We start from the raw sequence: 25,654 nt of genomic DNA on the forward strand, positions 1-25,654 counted from the left end.
CCTGTCTTTAATAACTCTTCTGAGCTGTTTTACAGTTATCACAATTATATCACCATGGTGATAACTGTAAAACAGCTCAGAAGAGTTTTTAAAGACAGGAGTTAAGCTTAGTGAATTGAGGCCATTGTGTCTGACCTACAAATCTGTCAACAAAACCTGTCCAACCTACATTTCTGATCTTACCCAGAGGTACACACCTAGCCGCTCACTCCGCTCTTCCAATGACCGCCCCCCGCATCACCTAATCCCATGCACGCCTCCAGGACTTCTCAAGAGCTACTTCAGCACTATGGAGCTCCCTACCTTCCACCATTAGGGTTTCCCCCTCCTTCAACATCTTCAAGAAGGCCCTGAAAACTCCTTATGTCTCCTACCTGTTTGTGCACCTCCATTACCACACACCCATCCTATGGATCCGAGTGAACTCGACTTGTCTAATCTCCATGCTCCCATCCAGTGACTGACTAAGCATTACCTGGTACTCATACTGTGCTGCGTGATCTGGTTTGCATGTATTCCTGTATTGTTATATTGCTGTTTGTCACCCCTAAAGATTGTCTGTAACCTTAACTAATGTACAGCGCTGTGTAATATGTCGGTGCTGTATAAATACATTATATAAATAATAAATATAAAGGCCTGTCCGTTAAATAACGGGTGTTTGGCCAATAGGCGCATGCTGCAACCCCCCCCCCCCCCCCCTGCGCATGGTTACGACCCACGAGCGTGAAGCCAGGCCATAGGATACATACTGTATATGTCTACACGGCAAGTTTATTCATTAAGTTTGATTCAGTAAAGATCCTCTTTCAGTTTAATCCATTTAAAGTGAGATGTCAGGTACTGCATGATTTATACTTACCTGGGGCGTCTTCCAGCCCCATGTAGTCTATCATTCCTGGCTGCTCCCTTCTCGCATCACCTCTGCTAATTCAGCCAGCTCTTCTCTTCTGCACATGTGCGGCCCAGCCGCATGCGTCCTCTTTTGCACTCCTGCCGACGGGACCATCCTTTGCCTGCGCAGGTTTTTTCGACCAGATATATTTGAATTGGGGACCCAGCACTGCAAGGGCAGAGTGCCATCCATGTTTTTCTCATTTATCTGCTCTGACCACATAGTTGCCAATGCACTTCTCTTTTAAATATATACATTTTGATGAGTTCTAAAACATCTGTGATAATCTCAAAGGAATTTACTAGACGACATCTCTCATGGGAGGGGGAGAGGGGGCGTAGCCTAAAACATGTCGTGTGACTCGCACCTTAATACACTGCTTTAAGTATCGCCTGTGGTGTGCCGCCTACATTTTTCCCTTTAAAATGTTTAACACAAACCTCAAGCAAGCCTTTTATCTGCTTGATCTAATCACTGTCATGTTCTACATACCTTAAATAGCACAGACTCTGCCATCTTGTTATTTTTTGGTGAAATTCTGGAATAACCTGAACAGCTGATTGGCTCCAGGCAAGGAGGGCTTTGTCTCTAATTCTACGGTCAGAAGTCTCTTTGCAGGGTAGGATAAGCATCAATCACATCAATGTTATTGATTCACAGTTTATACTGATGCATACCCAAAAGACTGTAGATACAATAACAAGCACCATATAGGGTGTAAAAGGTGGAAATATAGACAACATTTGCTATGCATAACAATGATGTCAGTTACCCTCTAAGATATGCTGAGAACAGAACATGAGAGTAAAAGTTATGGCCTAGAAGTAGCCACTATCGTCGTCCCATTGCTCCAACCAATGTATGTTAAATGAGAACACACTTAACTAGAAGAGGATAAAAGTAGAGGTGAAAAGAGCTAGGGAGGAAGAGATGAAAGGGGCTGATTCATGAAGCTGCTCTGCAATAGTAGCACGAGCTCCATGACAGCATCGCAAGCTAAATTAAAGGCTCGACGCTATGCTCGGTCTTGCAGCATAGCGTGCTTTACTTAGTTACACGCGCTGCTTACATACCAATGCGTGTTCCTTTAACCATTTTGTTGCGTTGCTGCGCGCTCCCGTAGTGCCCCCCCCCCCCCGTTAGCCCAGAGATCAATGTATGGGAACATAGTTCCCATTCATTGATCTAAGTCCTCGGTACAAAGACCAACAGCTTCTTATCAGAAGCCGCAGTCTTTCTGAGCATTAAACAAAAAAATAAAATAAAAATCATATCCTCCTTGTACTTCCTGTAAGCGAGAGTGCTCGCTTACAGGATGGAATAAAAAAAAATGACTGTGGCCAAATAATAATACTACATGTACATTTTTTTTTTCACATAAAAACACAATAAAATACATTTAAAATTTACTGTTGACCCTCACACCCAAAAAATACCCAAATACAATTTTTAAACGTAAAAAAAATTTTTTTTTTTTAAAAATTACAATTTTAAAAAACAAAACAAAACAAACAACCAACCAAAAAAACCAAATAGTTACCTAAGGGTCTAAACTTTTTTGATTTGCATGTCAAGAGATTATATTATTAATATTTTTTAAATTATAAGCTTGTAAATAGTGATGGACGCAAAGCTGAAAAAAATACACCTTTATTTCTAAATAAAATAATGGCGCTATACATTATGATAGGGACATAAAATGGTGTAATAACCCATTTTTTCTCCTTAATTTTCCTGTTAAAATGCATTTAAAAAAAATTATTCTTAGCAAAATGTACCACTCAAAGAAAGCCTAATTAGTGGTGGAAAAAATAAGATAATTAGTGATAAAGTTATTGGCAAAAGAATGGGAGGTGAAAATTGCTCGTATGCATAAAGTGAAAAATGACTAAAGGCTGAAATGGTTCGATGCCGGCTGCTGTGAAATATGTTAATTAACCTCTTCCCAACCGCCTAACGCAGAATAACGGCGGGATGGCGGCTCTCTTGTTCCTCCGCGACGCATATATGCGACATCTCGCAAGGAACAAGATTTGACCGGAGCTCGCACTCGCACCAGCACTTGCTCCCGTCAGCCTGCGCAGTGGATCCCAGTGATCAGCCTGCCAGCCAGCAATTGGTGCTGGCAGGGTGTTTATTTTATTTATCAAAAAGTATTTATATAGCGCTGACATCTTACGCACGCTGTACAGAGTATATGGTCTTATCACTAACTGTCCCTCTGAGGGGCTCACAATGGAATCCATACCATAGTCATATGTATGTATAGTGTAGTGTATGTATCTTAGTCTAGGGCCAATTAAGGGGGAAATCAATTAACTTATCTGTTAATTGCGCTGCGTAATATGTTGGCGCTTTATAAATTCAATAAATAAATAAATCTGTATGTTTTTTAAAAACATTTCAGGCTTTTTTAAAAAAATAAATAAATAAATAAAATAGCAGTAGCAATGACATACCACCAAAAGAAAGCTCTATTTGTGAAAAGAAAAGGAGGTAAAATTCCTTCTGGTGCTAAGGTGTATGCCAGAGCAATAAACTGTTAAAGTGCCAAATTGTAAAAATTGGCCTGGTCACTAGGGGGTGTAAACCTCTGGTCCTCAAGAGGTTAAAGTAGCATCGACCGCTCTAGTGATGTATCTTGATCACGATACTTCATAACAACGGCCGTCACTTAAAGGAACTTGCGTTGCTATGTAAGCAGCGTGCGTAACTAAGGAAGGCACGCTACACTGCAAGACCAGGTTTGCAGCCTTGAACTTAGCTTGAGGTGCCGTCATGGAGCTTGTGCTGCTACAGCAGCGTAGCTTCATGAATCAGCCCCAAAGAGTATAAGAAACAGGTGAGAATTGAAGAGAAGGAAAAAAGGAGGGGGGGGGGGGGGGGGGTAACAACCCGCTTGGTTCTCACTGTCTAGATGGGTGAGCCGACAACTATCTAATTCGAGGGTTCAGGGGGCATGGATCTTTATCTATTCATACCAAATTTTATTGAATTTAGCAGGGCAATATTATAGAGGGGGAGGGGGGCTCTGTTAACCACCTGTATTCAGTTTTTACTGGAGGGGGCCTGAGGAAGGTTCTTTTTGGTGCCTTCTGAGATGCTCCAGGTCAATCAGACAAAAGAACACAATTCTAGGAGACAGCAGGTCTGGAAAGTCTGTCACCAATTAGACTCATTGACCTTCCGCCAGAAAGTAGATAGATTTGCACAGCTCATTTAGATACTTACCTCAGTTGAACTTGATGGACTTATGTATTTTTTCAACCCAAATAACGATGTAACCAAGTAGAAGGAAGCCTCTCGCCCTCCTCTGATCCAGCACTGAGGGCTGTGTGATTAGTAATTTTCATGGAAGCAGCCATGTTCACCACATGGGTAGTAACAGAAAAAATAAAAAGAAGCTTTTCCAGAGGTCTTCAGTGGAGACATAAGAGACCTAGCAAAACTTGATTAAGAAAAAAATGCCTACTATGAATTCCAGGGAGATGATTTTTTTTTTAACTAACCTCTTAATCACAAGGAGCTGTCTTAGGGAGTGGAGTATAAGTGACCGCTGGTCTTGGACAGGGTAGATGGAGACCAGCTTGATATCCGCAAGATTGCCTCAACCATTGACGGTGAACCACGCAGTCTGGAGAGAGCAGGTGGGATCAGTAAGAATAACTACCAGCTGAAATCAGGGACCAGAATTGAAAGACAGTGAACTGGACAGGCAGGCAACAAGATGACAGTCTGTGGACGGGACAGGCAAAAACCAGCAGGATAGACTATGAACAAGACAGGCAAGGACCAGGAAGACGGATTGCAGACTAGACCATCAGGGCCGGAACTTCCATAGAGGCAAAGGGGGCAATTGCCCCAAGGTCCCAGAGCCTGTAAGGGCCCCCAAGATGTCTGCCTTCCAAACTTACCTGTGTTCCCCAGGGGACCCTGCAATACAGCAATGAAGGACTGACAGAGGAGCACCCCTGCTGGAAAAGGTAAGATGCTACACTGCCAAATACATTGCAGGTGCCCCCACGAGAGCACAAGTGAGGTGTGATCTAAGGGGAGGGTTAGTCAGATCAGGGGCCCTGGGGGAAATTTGGCTGCAACAAGGGGCTTCTAATGATGTCTTTTGGTCAGTGGGGGTATCTGTCAGGTGGGGGGAGGGGGGGCATATTAATCTTGCCTGGGGGCCCCATTATTACTACAACTGACACTGGGGACCATGATGACAAACTGTGGACTGGACAGGACAAGGTTGACAGGCTGCAACCTGGACTGGCAGGGACAAGATTGGCAGGCTGTGGCCTGGACTGGCAGGGACAAGGTTGGCAGGCTGTGGCCTGGACTGGCAGGTTGGCAGACTGTGGCCTGGCAGGGACAAGATTGGCAGGCTGTGGCCTGGACTGGCAGGGACAAGATTGGCAGGCTGTGGCCTGGACTGACAGGGACAAGGCTGGCAGGCTGCGGCCTGGACTGGCAGGGACAAGGTTGACAGGCTGTGGCCTGGACAATATTGGCAGGCTGTGGCTTGGACTGGCAGGGACAAGGTTGGCAGGCTGTAGCCTGGACTGGCAGGGACAAGGTTGGCAGGCTGTGACCTGGACTGGCAGGGACAAGGTTGGCAGGCTGTGGCCTGGACTGGCAGGGACAAGATTGGCAGGCTGTGGCTTGGACTGGCAGGGACAAGATTGGCAGGCTGTGGCTTGGACTGGCAGGGACAAGGTTGGCAGGCTGTAGCTTAGACTGGCAGGGACAAGATTGGCAGGCTGTGGCTTGGACTGGCAGGGACAAGGTTGGCAGGCTGTAGCCTGGACTGGCAGGGACAAGATTGGCAGGCTGTGGCTTGGACTGGCAGGGACAAGATTGGCAGGCTGTGGCTTGGACTGGAAGGGACAAGGTTGGCAGGCTGTGGCCTGGACTGGTTGGGACAAAGTTGATAGGAAGCAGACTGGACTGCCAGGGACAAAGTTTCCAGGATGTGGAATGGACTGGCAGAGACAAAGTTGACAGTTGAACTGTGGCTCTTCCTACTGCTGGACTGATTTAATGCTGACAGTTCTGTGTGAGCTCCTAAGTAAGGGTGCCTGGTGAAAAAGCAGAGGAACACTGTCCATTAGATCCTAAAGGACATAGAATGCAGGAGAGGGGCTCTGTGGGCCTGTAGCAGCCATGCCTCCCCCTAAATGAAGTTGAGTATTAGTGGTTGTGTGATTACGCTTGCATGCAGGATCCTCTACAAAAGATTTTTCTTTTTTTCCAATGAACCCAGGACAGTTTGGATGTTCTGAACAAAGTTCAGAGCCTGCATGACAATGCAAACACATACCTGCTCATTTAAAACAACACCCTTCAATCACTCAGATGGTGCATACACATTAGCCAACTTACACAACTCATTAAGAGCCTTATTTATGTGCTGCATACTTTACCTGCATCTTTGTGATTGGGGTAAATTCCACAGCTGACAAAGGTCGCATTCTCCAGACTTGTCCTGCAAGATTCCATTGTGTTATTTAGTTGGAAGAGTCAGTTATTCTTCTACAGATACAAGCCTGCCATCTAGTGGACAAAAACATAATTGTTTTGCTTTTACTTGTTCGTACTGCCAGAGCCATGATCTTCCCAGTACAGTAGTAACATGCAGGGCCGGGCCGAGGCATGCTCCAGCCTCAGGGCGCAGTGTAGGAGGGGGCGCACAATTCATTCAGCTGTCATTCCTAATTGTGTTTGAAGCAGAAATAAATAAGAAAAGGGGATACATAGCAGTGACAGCAAGCCAGATAACTAGATATTAAGGTGTTGGGGAGGTTGTGGGCCCTGTGGCCCTCTTAGTCTAATAGCAATCAGTGTGTGACAGCTGGGGAGGCAGGGATGGAGGGGCGCACTTTGGTGTTTCAGCCTTGGGTGCTGGAGGACCTTGTCCCAGCTCTGGTAACATGGCTGTGAAGGTAGGACTATAAATAAGGTTATGTGTAGAAAATTGATGCTGTTAAACCATGGATATGGAGAACGCTAGCGAGAGTTCCTCCGACTGCTACAAGATCCAACCAGTCAATACTTAAAGGTAACCTAAAGCAAAAAAACCCAAAACAAACAAACAAAAAAAAACGTACAGGTTCTACCAGCCCCCTGAAGCGGCGCCCCTCTTTCATTTGGATGCCCAGCCCCAGTCCATGCGCCTCCTGATCGCACCCCAGTGGACAGAAGCGCTCCGTGCATGCACAGTATGGGAAAATCTGTACTGTGCATGTACAGAACGCACCCAGCGACAGAAGTGCGAATGAGGAGACCCCATGGTCCGGTCCACGCACTGCGCAGTGACGGGGTGGACACAAGGCAGCTGCAGGAGGGCTTATACTACTATTAAAGTGAACCTGAACTCTTGCACATAACAGAAGGAGTATGTAGAGAAATGCACCGTTTGTATTTAGAGCGTTTAGCTTGTCTAATTCCCCCTCACCTGTGACAAATCACAAGTTATAATTTGATCCCTAAGTTGTGTCAGCTGACACAGTCTGAGAGGTAATTGGAAAACACAGGATGTTAATGTCTGCTTCCATGAAAGCAAGAAGTAGAAACACTGCAGATTTCTTTCGGGATTTGTTTCAGCTGTAACAAAGATTTTTTTTAAGGTTATTTTGCTGTTGCTTATCTTTTAGAGCAGAGAGGAAGTTCTGAGTTCAGCTCCACTTGAAAACTCAAATACTTTGGTCATATAATGAGAAGACCAGATTCTTTGAAGAAATCCTAGATGCTTGGAAAAATTGAAAAGAAGAAGGATGACAAAGGCTAAGATGGAAAGACAGTATAAACATAAACAAGCTATGAACATGCCTATTCAACAGCTGAAAGAAGCCGTGATTGACAGACATCTGGTGTGCAGAATTACATATGGTCATGCAGAGTTGGAGTCGACTGAATGAATGAGGAGGACAACTGCCACAAAGGATTTGACTCCTGACAGGTTTTTAGTCTTTAAAAGGACTTACGAGGTCAAAATATTAAAAAAAAAAAAAAAGTTACGTACCTGCATCTTTTTAAAAGTCATGGAGGACGCCATCCGCGCCCTCCGTGTCCCCGTCGCTCAATAGCCCCCCCCCGCCCCCGGGCTCTCCAGCCTCTGCCAATATGGCCGCCGGAGCTGGCCGCGGCTGCGCAGCTCTAGGGCCGACCCCCCGATCCACGCTACAGTAGCTTCCTTCACTGAGAGGGGCGGGGAGAGGCGGCGATCCGTACGGAGATTGACTTCATTAGAGGCAGAGCTGCAGCGTTAAGCTCTGCCTCCCTGGCTTTGACAGTCATGGATGTTTTCCCCGGGATTTGGGGGGTAGAAATCCCTCATTTTGCCGCTGGAATGTGGCGCTTCAGCTCTCATCATAAAGCTTATGCATACTAGCAGGTAAAAATATCAAACTTTTCTAGCTTCAGAGTCTCTAAGTATTACTGAGGCGGGGGAAGTTCAGATTTACTTGCCTGGGGCTTATTCCAGCCCTTCAGCAGTCTATCAGGTCCCTCTCTGTAGTTCTGATTCCCTTCAGGGTGCTGCTGTACTCTCCAAAAGATCTAGCTAATTGGCATGCACAGGACAGATCCTTCATCACTTGCCCTTAACTGGGAGTGTTCTACGTATGTGCAATTTAAGAACTGCACAAGCGCAAAAAGCTCCCTCCCATGGGAGCACGATCGAGGAGGTACATGGACGGGGCCTTGCATAGGCAATATGACACTTGGCAACACTCCTCTTTCGGAGAGGCTGGTAGTAGCTTGGAGGGGGTCAGGACTACAGCAAGGAACTTGATAAGACTGCAGGGGCTGGAAGAACATTGGTATTCCTTTGAGCTGGTACACACATACAATTCTGATTGGACAATTATTTATTTATTGTATTTATAAAGCGCCAACATATTACGCAGCGCTGGACAATAAATAGGGATACATACAATATTTAGGGGTGACATACAGCAAAATGACAATACCTCAATACAAGAAAGATCAGATCATGCAGCACAGTATGAGTACAAGGTAATGCTTAGTCAGTCACTGGAGGGGAGCATGGAGATTAGGCAAGTTAGGTTCACTCAGATGCCTAGCATGGGTTCACAGTAATGGAGGTGCATGATCAGGTTGGACACAAAAGGAGGAGGACCCTGCCCAAAGGCTTACACTCTAAAGGGAGAGGTAGGGACACGAGAGGTAGGAGACCAGAGTTCAGCTGTGGGTTTAGAGCACTTGTGAGGGGCAGTAGGCCAGAGCGAAAAGGTGAGTTTTGAGGGCTTTCTTGAAGATGTTGAAGGAGGGGGCTGCCCTAATGGGTGGAGGTAAGGAGTTCCATAGTGTTGGAGCAGCTCTTGAGAAGTCCTGGAGGCGTGCATGAGACTGGGTGATGTGGGGGGCGGTTAGGCGAAGTTCATTGGAAGAGCGGAGTGAGCGGCTAGGTGTGTACCTCTGCGTAAGATCGGAAATGTAGGTTGGACAGGTTTTGTCCACAGATTTGTAGGTCAGACACAGTATCTTGAATCTGATTCTGGACTGGATAGGAAGCCAGTGGAGGGATTCAAAGAGGGTATCCGCCATGGTGGAGCGATGGGAGCAGTGGATAATTCTGGCTGCCACATTCATGGTGGACTGCAGTGGGGCTGTTCGGGTCATAGGGAGACCAGACAACAGTGCATTGCAGTAGTCAAGGCGGGAAATTATGAGGGCATGGATGAGGAGTTTGGTGGTGGCAGAGGTCAGGAAAGGGCGAATCTTACAGATGTTACGAAGGTGGAAGTTGCAGGACAGTGTTATCACTTCCATTTAGTATAAAAGCTTACCTGTACAATCTGTAAATAGCATTCAAAATCTGTTGGTCCTCTTACTACATCGGAGTTGGCAAAATTGTCCAGTAATTAGCCAATCGAAATTGGATGTGAAACACACTTTCTCCACAGTGAACCTGTGTATAGACAGTAATCAATTGTTGCCGGGAATGATTGTTGGTGATCGTTCCTGGCGACTGTTTTAGGAATTATTTGCTCAACAGACTGTTTGGTACTGGGAGAGTGGGGGGTGGGGATAACACAGAGGATGGGAGAAGGTGACAATTAATAGCAGTTGGTTGTGTTGTGATGTAACGTGTGCAATCTGGAAGCACAAGTCTTCTGCTAGCTCTCCTGCCTTACAACACTGCCCTCTAGTGGGGGATAGCTACACTGCCTACAACTAACTTCTATTTTTATTGCTTTGGTCCTTGAACCTATTCTTGCGCAGAACTACCATGAAACCACCTGATTCAGGCTGCAAAATCTAGGGGGTTAGTTTAGACAAGCAGTTTGGGCAACCTGGCACCTGCCTCCTCTCTGTTCTCCTGCCCGCCTTCCCAGCACACACACTACCCTTCTCATATGCATCCCCTTCCTCATTTAACTGGTGGCATCTGCCATCCTTTCCCATGACATCATAAGCAGGTGAGGTGTCGTTATATGTTTCTTATCAAGGCACGCTACGGAAAATTCCTATCACCGGCCAGAGATTACTATGGCCACCTAATGAGGAAGCTTTGGCACGCGACCAGTAAGGCAGTGGTGCTGACACCTGACCTGCCAATCACAGCCGCCTGCTGCTCCTTTTGCTAACTTGTGCCGATGATCTTGCGGGCAGGACCATGGCACCATTATTGGGCCAATCACTGTACTCGTTCACTGCACTGCATCTGGTAGGTCACTGCTACTGATCGAGTGCAGTGACTGGCCCAATGATGGTGCCGTGGTCCCGCCTGCAAAACCATCGGCACCAGTTAACAAAAGGAGCAGCAGATGGCTGTGATTGGTCGGTCTGGTGCCAGCACCCCTTGCCCGATCAGTCGCGTGCCAAAGCTTCCCCTCTGATTGGCCATGGTGATCTCTCATTGGTGATGAGTTTCTGGAGGAGGGGGTGGGTGCGTGCATATTTCACTAATTACAGTGGACAAAGAGGACATGTGAGAGATTGATGTGTAGACTACATGGGAGGTAAGTATGACGTGTATGTTTATTTTTAAGTTCAGGTTTGCTTTAAAGAGACTCTGAAGCGAGAATAAATCTTGCTTCAGAGCTCATACTTAGCAGGGGCATGTGTGCCCCTGCTAAAACGCCGGTATCGCGCGGCTAAACGGGGGTCCCTTCACCCGCAAACCTTGGTCGTATAGTTGGTCGTAAATCTTCCCTTCCTGGAGGCAGGGCTAACTGCTGCAGCCCTGCCTCCAGTCGCGTCTATCAGACGCGCATCGCCGCCTCTCCCCCGCCCCTCTCAGTGAAGGAAGACAGGGGGGCAGGGGAGAGGCGGAGATACGCGTCTGACAGACGCGCGTGGGGCAGGGCTGAGGCGGTTAGCCCTGCCCTAATGCGGAAGCGCTCCCCCGCTTTACGGAGGGGATTTGGGGGTGAAGGGACCCCCGTTAAGCCGCGGGATAGCGGCGTTTTAGCAGGGGCACACATGCCCCTGCTATCTATGAGGTCTGAAGCGAGATTTATTCTCGCTTCAGACTCTCTTTAAGTATGTATTTGTGTAATGAATTGCATGGAGATTGTGCACTGCACATGAAGCAACGCACAAACCCGCAACAAGGCAGAAAAGTCACTGATAGGAAAGAACTGAAAAAAAAAAAAAAACAGGAAGAAAGAATAATGGAGATTATATTAGTAATGAAACAAAGTAATATGCTGTGCATTAAACTCATGCAAAGCAACAATGAAAAATATCTAGCAGGCAAATGTATTCAATAGGCATACATGCACAACCACAATGATCAGGTATGAACAGACAATGGCTTGCAGGCAAATGTATTCAATAGCATACACATAATTCAGGGCATATACAAGGGCCTCCCTGCATAAGGTGATTTATGATAAGTAAACCCAGTGTATATAATGTGTGCACACTGACCCTGTAATCTGATAAATATATACACAAGAGGTATATGCAACACGAGATGCAGGACACAAAGTGCAAGCAAGCAGAAGGTCAACAAGCATAAGTTATAACCAGGAGATAAAACAATACCAGTAATCACTTAGGCAAAGAATCGTCAATAATACAAGCACAAGGTCATACACGGGAGGACTACAGAGCATAGGGATACAGGATAACTAGGAACTTCTCCAGGAAAAGGGAACTCAGAACAGGATGACTAGAACAATAACAATGAGCTAGCAACAGGTGAATGTTCAGGTGTGTCTTACATACCATGCTGGGAGATCATGTGACAGTCCAAGACCTCCTCCTAGCAACAGTCTGTGGAGAAATACCATTCCTGGAGAAGTGAGCCCTCTGCTGGTCGGCAGAGAGAAGTTCATGCTGCCAAATCACTGAGGAGAACGATGACATCTGCTGGTGAAACAAAGGTAGTTAATTCATGACATCACCAGCAGATGCAGATTGTGACAATTTGGCTCTGGTACACTTTAAGGCCTCTTGCACACTGCATACATTTCCGATTCCGCTTTTTAATCTGTTTTTACATCCGATTCCGATTCAGATTTTTAATCTTTACTGCATGCTGCATTTTTTGATCCGTTTTTCTGTTGCATGTATTCAGGGAAAATCTGAATTAAAAATCGGAAACGGAATCGGAAAACGGATTTGCAGTGTGCAGGGAGCCTAACACTGCTACATGATTGATTTCTGCCTGGGGAATGTTTGATCATTTGCCATGTGGGCCATATCCTCATGGCAAATTATATTTCGAAGTGGCTTAAAAAGGAACTGTCGTAAACAACTGAAAATTTAAAACACAAATAAGAAGTATATTTCTTCCTAAGTAAAATGAGCCATACATTACTTCTCTCCTATGTTGCTGTCACTTACAGTAGGTAGTAGAAATCTGACATTAGTGACAGATTTTGGACTAGCCTATCTTCTCATAGGGGAGTTTTCAGGGTTTTCTTAATTTTTAAAAGCACTTAGTGAATGGTAGTTGCTCTGCCCAACTGCCAAAATAGCGTGCAGCGAGCAGTGAGGCTGGCCAGCATCTTTGTATAAAGATTTTTCAGGGAACGTCTTTATAAAGAATAAAGGCCATGCTGAGAATCCCCTATGGAGAGATGAACTAGCCCAAAATCTGTCAGTACTGTCAGATTTCTACTACCTATTGTAAGTGACAGCAACATAGGAGAAAAGTAATTTATGGCTCATTTTACTCTGAAAGAAATGTACTTATTATTTGTATGTGTTTTAAATTTTAAGATTTTTACGACAGTCCCTCTTTAAGGCCGCCACCAACTACAAGCCACTCCTCAACACGCAACGCCTAGTACTGAGCTAGTTGAAAACCTCAGTAATTTCTATTGCAGGTTTGAGAGTCAGGAGGCACCTGTGGGCTTATCCAGTGTCACCCCCACCCACTGCCACTGTTGTCAACATGCCAGGTCCATGCCCTCCTCCTCCAGTTGTGATAGAGGGCAATGTTCCGGCGCCACCTGTCAACGCTGAATGCCAGAAAAGCCTCAGGCCCTGATGCTATGTCACCAGCCTGTCTGAGAACTTGCCCTAGACAGCTCAATCCTATTATCACCACCGTCTATACAAAATCCCTTCAGGAGGCAAAGGTCCCTGCATGCTTCAAGAGGTTCATCATCCCAGTCCCCAAAAAGCAGGGAGTCTCCGAACTCAATAATTTCAGGGCGGTGGCTCTTACATCATCATGAAGACATTTGAAATAGTGGTTATGGCCCTCCAAAAGCTCTCCGCTTTGTCCCTTATGGATCCATTCCAATTAATATCTGCCTGGAGCTCATCAGCGACCACCTGTACAGACCAGACTCATATGCCAGAAACCTCCTCTTAGACTTCAGCTCAGCCTTCAACTCCATCAGCTCTCGCATACTACAAGAAAACCTGGCAGCACTCCATGTACACCCTTCCCTACGCCTGTGGATCACAAATTGCGCACTATCACCTCGCAGTCGAGGGTCACCAACACTGGGGCCCCACAAGGCTGCGTCCTCTCACTGATCCTGTTCTCCCGCTATACAAATAACTGCAGATTCACATCAGACTCTGTCAAAGTCATCAAATTTGCTAATGACATGACCATAGTAGGCCCCACTACAAACAAAGACAAGAAAGCCTACCGTCAGCAGGCTAACAGAATATGCAGTGAGAACAGGTTGATCCTAAAGGCCGCCAAAACTGTTGAGATGATTTTTGACTTTAGGAAGAATGCCTCCTCCTCTGCTCCAATCTACATTGACAGCACGGTAGTTAAAAGTGTTCCCTGCATTCACCTCCTGGGCAAAACCATTTTAAACGACCTGAGTTAGAAGGCAAACACCGCCTCTGCCTAGAGGAGGCATGTGCATGTCCTATTTTTTTTGCACTAAAGCCATGTCCGTGCCAAGTCCAATTACGGGCAAGACCCAGTTCTAGGCGAAATATGATTCCGATATCGATTTGTGTAGTGGTAGCATATGCTGTGTATCTTCTTCAACATAAGTGATCTTCACATATGAAACTTTTACATCATCTTTATACATTCACAAACAGTTTTAAGCTAATCACCTTGAACTTTTGTTCAGCAGCCATTTATAGACTCACCAATAAACAAGATGGCAGCACAAAGTCATGTGACCTGCAAATGCCAGGAGGGATCCTGTGTCCACTGTCATCTCTGGAGGGATAAGAGAAGGGCCTAGCAGAAATGCAGGATGAGTCAGCAAAGAGAGGTCCCTGCAGAATAGATGGGGTGTGGGAAAACTTGGTTTATGTGCACAGAGGAGACAGTGAGTCACAGCTGATGGTATTCTGGGACTGTCAAGTATAAAAGTCTCGAGAGTGGAAACAATTCAAAGCTGGCAATCCTGACGTGACCTACAGGAAGGAGAAAGCATGTAATGCAAGCAGGGAAAAGATGAACGACTAACAAGGTGATCTTATGGCGACCACTTAAAGGGATCCTGAAGCGGGAGGTATCCGGAGGCTGCCATATTTATTTCCTTAAACAATACAAGTTGCCTGGCAGTCCTGTTGATCACTCTGAATCAGACACTCTGAATAGTGTCTGAATCACACACCTGAAACAAGCATGCAGCTAATGTAGTTAGACTTTAGTCAGAAACATCTATCTATCTATCTATCTATCTATCTATCTATCTATCTATCTATCTATCTATCTATCTATCTATCTATCTACCACTATATCCCTCTCACTTCACGTTTCCTTTAAATAGTGGGCAGACTAACACAGACGCAAAAGAGAAGTGACATGCTATGCTGTATCAGCCTGATTGGCTGAAGCCTCTGTCACGCACCTCTCTGCGCTGTGATTGGATGCCTGCTCTCCCCTTCACTCTCTATGTTTCAGCCGCATTAGTGCGCAGGGAGAATGGCCAGAGGCTGTCTCCTGTCACTGTGCTCGGCCCCCCTCCTCCAGAGGCATGTGGGCTCCCTCTCTGCTGCCCGCAGAATTCTCCCTCTTCCCCGTGCTGAATATTGGGGAAGGATAAAGGAGCTGCACACTGACTTCCTGAATAATGGTTCCAGGCGCTGCAGTTCCCTTCTATACTCTGCACTGCCTCCGGTGGTAGAGCAGAGCACAGATGGGAATGCCAGCACTTGGGATACATTATTAGGTGAGTCTGTGCCTGCTGCCTTTATCCTCCCCGCTGTGTTCTGAATCAGTGCAGAGAGGAGGGGGATACAGAGGGGGGATTCTTTAACCTGGAGGGCACAAGATGGCCCCTGCCAGGAAAATAATATAAATTGAATAGAAACCAAAATGTGGACAGTGCATTACATCTGATATGTAAGTAGAGAAAGCATTTATTTACTTACGTATGTATTTTTTGTGGGTGCATATGATGGTTAACAGTTGTTCTTTAAAGGAGCCATGTCAAACGGGTGGAGACCAACAGCAACAACACACCCAAGGCCCTGCATGATAAATTGACTCACCTCAGTAGGGGGAAGCCTCTGGACCCTATCGAGGCTTCCCCCGTCCTCCTGTGTCCCACGGCGGCCTCGCTGCAGCCCCCGGATCGCACAGGCGACAAATCCAGCAGCCTGTGCAATATTTACCTTTTAGGGCTCCGGCAGCGGCGCTGTTGCGGCTCTTCTGATGGAGATAGGCGAAAATAGCCGATCTCTGTCGGGTCCGCTCTACTGCACAGGCGATGGAGACTTGCACCTGCGCAGTAGAGCGTCCCAACGGAGATCGGCTATTTTTGCCTATCTCCGTGGGAAGAGCGGATACTGCGCCTGCACTGGAGCCAAATGGTAAATATTTACATCGCCGCCACTCCGGGAGGATTTTCTCCGCCGACCTGGGACCGAGGAGGACGGGGGAAGCCTCAATAGGATGCGGAGGCTTCCCCACCCGAGGTGAGTACACCCCAGGGGAGTTTTTTTTTCATTACAGATTTTCTTCAGAAAAAAAAAAAAAGTAAAATCTACAATGTGTAAAAACTTAGAAATAATGTAATGTATTCTTTTCTTTTACCCCCCCCCCCCCCCCCCCCACCCAGAGAAGTAGTTAAGATGGCCTGCCACGTGTTAATTTTGAAATGATCATTGATTCTGCCCCCCTAAAACAGTACGATTCTAATCCGTAAACAAATGTGATCAAATTCAATTGTTAGGACTCTCCTTTAACTGTTGAATTTGCTGCTATGAATCGGTAATAGCTGTCGTTGTCCTGAGATATCACCAGATTAACAGCAGATCTTTCCATAAAGGGTTGTCCATGGTCTGCAAAAATCTATAGGTGCCACATACTTTATACTAAGCGAATGTTGTAAGTATGGGCCTCTATGGGCGGTGGCTTAGGATCCTTTTACACTAAATCAGTCGCTGTCAGTTATAATTCAAGGACCACCATAGTTACTGCATTTAAAAAAAAAAAAAAACATAAATAGGACCTTATGGACTCTGCTTTTTTTTTAATATGTATGTCATGATGGTATATTCCTGTTCTTTTAGCAAATAAGGGATTGTAATCATTGATTAGGTACAGTAACAAAATAAATAAATTGTGCCAATATATTGTAACGTAATGTAAATGTTGTTATAGCTGGGACAAATTGGCAAATAAAATGTGGGTTTTATCTACAGTAGCATGGTTTATAAAAAAAAAAAAAACATCTTTGGGGGTGGAATTTGAGGAATAGTATATTTTGTTCTTACTTTTCCTTTGAAAGTGTATAGAAAATAGTAGTTACTGAAAACAAACATCCCCCCCCCCCCCCCCCAGCCTGATTTTTGGCACAAAAACAAAAAAACAAACAAAAAAGATATAGATAATTTAGGTATGATAATTCACGAGCACTTTTGTGAGCAATGCACAAGACCTGCAACTGAATGGAAATGTCACTGTTCAGGAAATGACTGAAATACTGAGACAAGAAGTGAATGAATAATGAGAGTTTAGTAACCAAGAACATAAAGGAATGTGACCAGCAATGTACATTAACCTCATGCACAGCAATGACAATGAATGCAAAGATTGCGTATACACAAGATAATAACTCTGCAGGCAAATGTATGAAGATTGACATACACATGCCATCCGGAGTGTATACAAATAGATCTCCCTGCATAAGGAGTAATGCAGAGCAACCCAGTGTATATGTATATATGTACATATACATGTATGTGCGTATATATATATATATATATATATATATATATATATATATATATATATATATATATATATATATATATATATATATATATACACATATACACACACACACACACACACACACACACATACATACATACATATATATATATATAGCACACAGACCCCGGACCTGGTTAAGTATACACAGTAGATATTTACAAATAAATTCAGGAGATAATTCGCAGTACACAAGGAACAAGCTAATGGGCAGTCATACAGGCAAAACATGAACCAGGATATCAAACCAAACAATGTAGTTGCTTAGGCAAAGAATTGTCAAGAGCAAGTCTAGAGGTCATACATAGGATAACAAGAACACAAGATACAAGAAACAAGGGCCAGTAACTCAGTCTAGGAGGGCCAGAACACAGATACGAGGAGCTAGCACTAGGGTTGTGCTCCGGCTTGGCTTATGCCCCCTCTACACCATTCAATTCCAGGCGCGGTCGATCGAATTCGATTAGATCGGTTAAATCAGACACGTTCGATTGGGATTTGATCAATCGTGTGATCGATTTGCATTGAAAACTAGCCAAAATCAATCACACGATTGATCGAATCTCGATTGGACATGTCGGATTTACTCGAATTCGATCCAATCGAATTCGATTCATCGCACCTGGAATTCAATGGTGTAGAGGGGGCAGAGACATCAGGTGCTCATCCAAATCCCCTCCCAACAATAGTCTGTAGAGGAGTACAAGTTCTGGAGGAGTGAGCCCTCTGCTGCTAGGCAGAGAAACAACATGATTCAAGATGAGTTTATACTGACATCTGCTGGTAAAGACTGGAAGCTCATGAAGCGTATTCACAGAGATGTCACCAGCAGAGGCAGAGCCTAACATAAGCAGTAGAGTTGGGCCGAACCTCCGATTTTAAGTTCGCGAACCCTGTTCGCGAACTTTCGCAAAAGGTTCGGTTCGCGAAAAAGTTCGCGAACCGCAATAGACTTCAATGGGGAGGCGAACTTTCAAAGTTTAAAAGTTTCTATCAGCTGGAAAAATGATAGAAAACATGTCTCAAAAGCTCTAATACCTGGAGCCACACCTAATTGAGTGAAATACACATCTCTGCTGGAGGACTCACCCCCCCTCCCTCCTCCAAGCAAGGTCCTTTATACCATTTGCCTATCTACACTAATTAGTTATGGGACAGCTGCTACACACTCTGCTAGGAAGATTTTAATCTCCCTCCTCCCTCCTCCCACCTCCCTTCAACCCTTCAACCTATTCCCTCCTCCCTCCTACCGGAGGGAGGAGGGTCTCTTCTGGCAGGGAATTATACTACTTTAAAAGCCAGTGGGAGGAGGGAGGTGGGAGGTGGGAGGAGGGAGGTGGGAGGAGGGAGGTGGGAGGTGGGAGGAGGGAGGTGGGAGGTGGGAGGAATTAAAACTCTCTAGCAGAGTGTGTACCAGCTGTCCCATAATTAATTAGTGTAGGCAGACAACTGAGTCAAATGGTATAAAGCACCTAGCTTGAAGGGAGGGTAGGCGGGCAGGTCCTCAAGCAGTGTGTTTGACCATAACATGGCTGCTGACAGTGAAATGGAGGGTAAAAATTTTGTTTTTTGATGCGAACTGGGCGAAGCGAACTTCCGCAAACGTTCGCCTGCGGGTGGCGAACGCGAACCACCGAAGTTCGCCGGGAACCGTTCGCCGGCGAACCGTTCGGCCCAACTCTAATAAGCAGTGATAAAGTTATTGACAAATGAATGAGAGGAGCGCTGAAAGAGGAAAATTGTTGGCAGGAAGGGTGAAACAGCTTGTGGAGTGAAGTGGTTAAAAGCACTCTGCAATTATAAAAATGGATAAAAAACTGGATAAAAAAAAAGTATTGTCGGTGTATTTTCTTGCTCGCTGTTGGCTTAGAAGGCATGTTATTTATAAGATGTGAATAAGGGCCCTTGGCAATTCACTTTTTCTCCTGAGCAATCTCCTAGAACCTAGGTCATATGTTCTCACCTTGTAAAAAAAAAAAAAAAATCTTTTAAGCCATCAGCAAGGAGGAAAATACTCAAAATAATATTGACAGTACTTTTCACCTATTTTTTGGTACTTTTTCAATTGCAAAGTGCTGAAAGGTTATTTAAAAAAGAAGTAAAACAATTATTTCCTATGTGAAAACACAGGAGAAAAAGTGAATTGCATATAGACCGTTTTGTTAGCTGTACACCACCAAGAGGCACAGAAAAGTCCTGGCTTGCTGTCTTACAGTCACAAAACGGATTTTCTGTGCAAAACATGAATAGTTTGCTGAAACTTACTGCATAGTTAACCTGTGTACACACACAAGATGAAACACTGATAACTACCACTGCCGAGTATCCAGCATGTGTACTGTAGCCCCTGACCCTCTCCACCAGCGACCAGCCTGGCAAATCGTTTCAGGCAAGCGCTGCCCGAGAGCACTGCTCTCTCCACCCACCATCCTACATGACGTCACACCAATGCCGCTCCCTCTGCATAGCAACAGAACACAACACTAGCCTGTAGGCCAGCAAGGTGTCTATACAGCCTCAGCCCTGAAATGTCACCCGAGGGATAGAGACCTGATAACAGCTGGGTGACATGCTTCATATGTGTGGCTATCTGACGGTACAGGAGACCCAGTGTGTGAACCTATAAATAGGTTTCACTGCAGCAGCACAAAGACAGCTCTACAGCGTTTCCCAGAACAACATGTTGATAAAATAAGCTATAATTTACACTATAAACAGAACCCACGGATAAGGTACAAATAGCAGCAACCCACAGCAGCCAGACTTCAAAGCGAACAGATTTAAAAGTAAGCCTGTCACACCACAAAACAAAGTATGTGGATTCTTTTATCTCACAGATTTCATCACTTTGACAGATTTCAGGCAGTTTATCAATACAAAGTTGCAGGGCTATGAAGTTGGTACAAATCTGTCGCCCCAGTTAATAAACCCGCCAACTAATTCCAGGTACCCAAAATGGCTCCAACTCTGGCTCTTCGACTCAGACTCCCTTAGTTTATAAAACCACCAACTCCGAATCGGACTTCAGGTACCCAAAAAGCTTAACACACACCATACAATCTTGGTTGTACAGATTTACCAAATCTATGTAGTACAGGGGTCTCAAACTCGCGGCCCAAGGGCCATTTGCGGCCCTCGATACAATATTTTGTGGCCCTCGCTGGCAAAAGCTTCCTTATAGTTCGCTTCAGTGCTCCCAAGTAATCCGCCGCATCCCCGCCGCTAAACGAGGGCTGCAGAGCCCCCAAATCGCCCGGGGGGCAATCCGCCGGCATTTCCTGGAAGGGGCAGAGCTTTCAGCTTCAGCTCTGCCCCTCCTGACGTCAATCGCCTCCTCTCCCCGCCCCTCTCTGTGAAGTAAGAGTGAGAGGGGCGGGCAGAGGCGGCGATGCGCCGCGATTGTGAAATCCCTTATGCGGCCCAGCCTCATCCTGACTTATACTGACTTAAAATACTTTGAATGATTGATTGGATAAGCTCTTATACTACATGAAAGTGGTAAGATTGAACAACCAAGATTGTATGGTGTGTGTTGAGCCTAATACTTACCAGGGCTTTGAAGTTGGTACAAAAATCATCTGACTCAGACTTACTTAGTTTATGAAACCTCCGACTCTAACTCTGAATCTGACTCTGGGCTGGTGGTGGTTTGTTTGAATCAGCGTGCCAACAGAAGGTGGGCATTGCATGCGGCACCACAGCAATGTCCATCGGAATTAGTAACTATAGAGAGCTTTGGGGGCCACCACATTGCAGGTAGCACAGAAAGGGTTAAGTCTCAGTCTTTTCCTGTACTGGCAGAGCAGTGGCACAATCATTCACAGCTACTGAGAAGGCTAATTACACTCTAAAGTAGCTAAACACACAGCTCAGTGCAGTGGATTTCTACAGCATTTATATGTGGAATGAAAACTTTCCATTGTGTGCTGTGCAAGAGTTTCAGTCCACTTTAATCCTGGCTCAGAGAAAAAGACAGACATAAAAACAGGGTTCACATGTCTAAATCTACGTCTGAATTACGTTTTAAAAAAATTGCGACCACAATACATGTAAATAACGAAAATTGCAAAGTCACACATAAAAAATTCAACTGGAAAATATCAAACGCAAACCGGCAGTGCATGGCAATATTACCGCAACCAGGGCTGGTTCTAGACTTTTTGCTGCCCGAGGCAAACTTGTGAGGATGGGCCCCCCTTCCCCCCCAACCCCCGAATTGGAATGATCGCGCGACAATTTGCACTGCATGCGATAGCTGCGAGGAGCCCCCCAAAAAACACTCAGTATAGATAGGTAGCCAGGTACAGTTGTCCCCAGTATTGGTAGCTTGGTACAGTTGCACCCAGTATAGGTTAGCCAGGTACAATTGCCCCCAGTATAGGTGGGCCAGGCACTCTTTTCACTTCCTGTTTCTGCTACACAATTAATGTGACCCATGGTAAATGCTTAACACAAGCATTACTACAGTAACATGTGTTAACTTGACTAACCTAGTATCTTTTTTCATCTTTTCCCTCCTTCCTACTTTCCCATAAAGACTGTATTCAATGGTTTGACTTATAGGCAAGTTATGTTAACCTTGATGTGTACATGTTCCTGTGATCTTTTCCAGTGTTTCTCAGCCTTATTACAGCATGTACCCCATTATAAAAGCTGGTTGTTTGCTACCCTATTCTGTATAACGGCATATCAGGCAACCCTTGAGATATACTGTATTTTTGGACAATAAGACGCTCTGGACCATAAGACGCACCTAGGTTTAGAGGGCAATAACCAAGGGAAAAAATGTACGAACCCTGGTGCCTCCATGGTGCAGGGGCATCTTACAGATCTTCTTTGCCCAATTAGAATATCCCTCTTGTACTTTATGTCCCTCGTGTCCCCCCATTGTGTCCTTGTACCTTTTGTGTCCTCCAGTGCCCAACTTGTACCCATTATGTACTCCTGTGTCCCCTGTTGTATTTTCCTGTGCCCCCCCTTGTACCTATCGTGTCGACCTGTGTCATCCTAGTACCTTTTGTGCCCCTTTGTGTCCCCGGTTGTGTCCTGTTTGCCTTGTTGTGCTATTTGCGCAATGACCCCAGCAAGCCTCCCTCCCTCTGATATGCACAGTGCTGCAGTCTGCACTCCCTCCCTCCAATATACTCAGTGCTGCTGTCTGCAGTGATCAGCATTACTCACTCGCTCACACTCTGTCGGGGAGAACAGTGGCTCTGCTCGCTATATCCGGAGCGTTCTTCCTTACTCTGGCTTAAGGCCCTTTGCTTGATGACCTCATCAAGTGAGGGACTCTTAAAGCCAGAGTATGGAAGAATGCACCAGGAATAGCGAACAGAGCTGCTGCTCTCCAGGACAGAACGTGAGCGATTGAATAACTCTGATCGCTGCAGGCAGCAGCACTGGGAATGTCGGAGGGAAGGAGTGCAGACTGCAGCACTGTGCATATCGGAGGAAGGGAGGCTTGCTGGGGCAAATGGCACAAAACGGCAAAAGGGACACAGGACGATGCAACAGGGGACAGAGGAGGACAAAACAGGGGACACAAGACAACACAAAGCAGGAGGAAACATGTATAGCCAGCAGAGCTGTTGCACAGCATACACAGGACCACTAGACTGCCAGGGATTTATGAGAGGTAGGTCTGTGCTGGCACATGCGAACCATAAAACACACCAACATTTCCCCCCTCTTTTGGGGGGTAAAAGTGCGTCTAATGGTCCAAAAAATACGGTATGTGTTTGTTAGGAGTGCTCCAAAAATTGAATGTAGAGGCGTTTCAAACATTCCTTCATGATTTTAAATGACTAAAAAAAACAGGGAGCCCCTGACTTACAAACACCCGACGTACGAACCGTCCTCGACCGGTCGCAATGACATCATCCCAGCGCATGCTAAGTTGGGGTTTCCCTGTCCTGTGCTCCCCAACCCAATTTATACTGCAGTGCAGAGCATGAGCTGAAGCAGCAGTTCTTCTCTGACCTGCTCTAGTGCTCACATTTCCTTCCACGTGTAATTATGTGATGCAGGAGAAGCTGGCGCTAGAGTGAGCATTCAAGTTGAGAAGAATTTGTTAATTGCTGGAGCCAGGTGAGAGAAGCGCTACTGCTATTGCATACCCTGTACTGTAGTATACAGTTTACTGAGGAGCGCAGGAGGGGAGCGGGGACGGCAGGAGGCACAAAGGATGTCAGGTGGTAAAAGGGGACCAGATGAGACACGGGGGGGGGGTAAAAGGGGACCAAATGAGACACGGGGGGGGGGGGGGAGAAGGCACAATGGGACAGGAGGCACAGAGCAGGATGCACAAGGGGACAGAAGGAGGCACAAAGGGGGATAGGAGGGTGCACAGGGGGACAAGAGGAGCCACAAAGGAGGCAGAGGTGACATAGTGGAGGCACAGGGGAGTAGAGATGGCACAGAGGGGGGACACAAAGATATGCAAAGAAGCACAGGGGGAAATAGGTGACACAAAGGGGGACACTGGAGGCACAGGGGGACACAGAGGAGGTACATGGGACAGAGATGGCACAGTGTTTTGACTTATGAACAGATTCAGGTTAAGAATGGACCTACAGTTCCTATCTCGTTCATTAAACAGGTACTACCTGTACTTTTTCAGGCTTATTGATATGCGATTTCTCATTATTTTAATCCCCATACTCACTGTAATAGAAAGACTATAACAGTTCAAGTACCTTCTGAATTTAACCCAAGTACCACTGGGATTCTTGTCCCATGTTTTGAGAACCTAGGATCTATTCTATACAAGGTTTACATTATTTTGTAATTCTCATGTTTAAATTCCATAAAAAAAAACCTTCAAGATTTAAAATGGAATAAAGACTTTTATTAGCATTAGCGAAATGCCCTGTATAAATAATATGCCAGCTCTTTCATGAAATTGCATTTTTTCTTTAATCCCCTGGGAAATAAGTGGGGAAAATATGACTGGATGATTTATCTGAGATATGGAGGGCCGGAGGGGAGGGGGGAGAGAAGAGGGGGGAGACCCCCGGAGGGCGCTGCACGCTGTTAAACTCCGTGCCTGCCATTTCCTGTCCCTCGCTCGCCATGGGGTGTTGCTGCCGGAATGCATCTTTATGTAAGCTAGATTTCCTATGATCTGGCCAAAATTATCTTATCAAAAGCTGAAAAAAAAAAATCATTCTGAAGAATTTGCTCTGTTTTTAGCACGCTATTGGAGCAATGATTTCCACCAGTTTGAGTTATTTGTGGAAAAGAACAGTCATTAAACTCATTTTCTTTATAACCTCTGTGTCCCCTTTCACTCCCCCTACTTTGTTCCCATCATTCATAAAATGCCAGTGTGATGACAAAGCTGAAATCCTCAGAAGTCAACCTGCACAGATCAGGCATATAGAAAAGGTTGAAATAGGACACTACTGTCTTCCTAGTAAGCTTAGATCCAATAGCTTACCTTTATTATTGTATGGAAGTATGGACCAGCATAGCTCCCAGCTGTCCCTTTTTCAGAGGGGACAGTCCCTCTTTGGGAACCCAATCACTCTGTCCCACTTTCTTTCTCACGTGTCCCTCTTTCAGGACTGATATACAGAACTATGTAAATTTACCGGTAAGTATTTTTCTCCTGAACACCATTTTAAAATAACTTTAACAACTTAAAGGGAACCAGAGCTAAAGTAAAGAAAATATTCTATACATACCTGGGGCTTCCTCCAGCCCCATACACGCTGATCGATCCCACACCGCCGTCCAGCGCTGCCCGCATCTACGAAAACCGGCTCCCGTCACTGACGTCATCGGAGTTGGGCTACGTTGAAGAAGTGCACCCTCTACGGATCTCTCCAGCGGCTGCTGCAGAGATACGCAAAGAGCGCACATCTGCTACGCTAGACTGGCTCCGAATGATGGAAAATCGGGGAGCCGGTTCTCGTAGATGCGGGCAGTGGTGGATGGCGGCGTGGGATCGATCAGTGTGTATGGGGCTGGAGGAAGCCCCAGGTATGTATAGAATATTTTCTTTACTTTAGCTCTGCTTCTCTTTAAGTACCAGTAGTCTCTGCCTCCTTAAAGAGAAACTCCGACCAAGAATTGAACTTTATCAAAATCAGTAGCTTTTACATGAGAAATCTATTCCTTTTCACAAACGG

The 25,654-nt window shown here is 45.6% G+C and overlaps 1 long non-coding RNA gene across 1 annotated transcript in view; it reads right to left on the reverse strand.

The window, feature by feature from the left end:
- Positions 1 to 1,393: 1,393 nt before the first annotated feature.
- Positions 1,394 to 25,654, reverse strand: part of LOC137542319 (uncharacterized) — a 71,106-nt gene continuing 46,845 nt past the window's right edge. Inside the window, exons 3-4 of the long non-coding RNA XR_011025397.1 lie at positions 6,316 to 6,377; positions 1,394 to 1,580 (exon numbers count right to left, since the gene is read on the reverse strand). This is a non-coding gene — a long non-coding RNA (uncharacterized lncRNA). The remainder of the gene's footprint in view (positions 1,581 to 6,315; positions 6,378 to 25,654) is intronic.

The sequence above is a fragment of the Hyperolius riggenbachi genome, chromosome 12 (assembly GCF_040937935.1).
Source record: "Hyperolius riggenbachi isolate aHypRig1 chromosome 12, aHypRig1.pri, whole genome shotgun sequence".
Lineage (NCBI taxonomy): Eukaryota > Metazoa > Chordata > Amphibia > Anura > Hyperoliidae > Hyperolius > Hyperolius riggenbachi.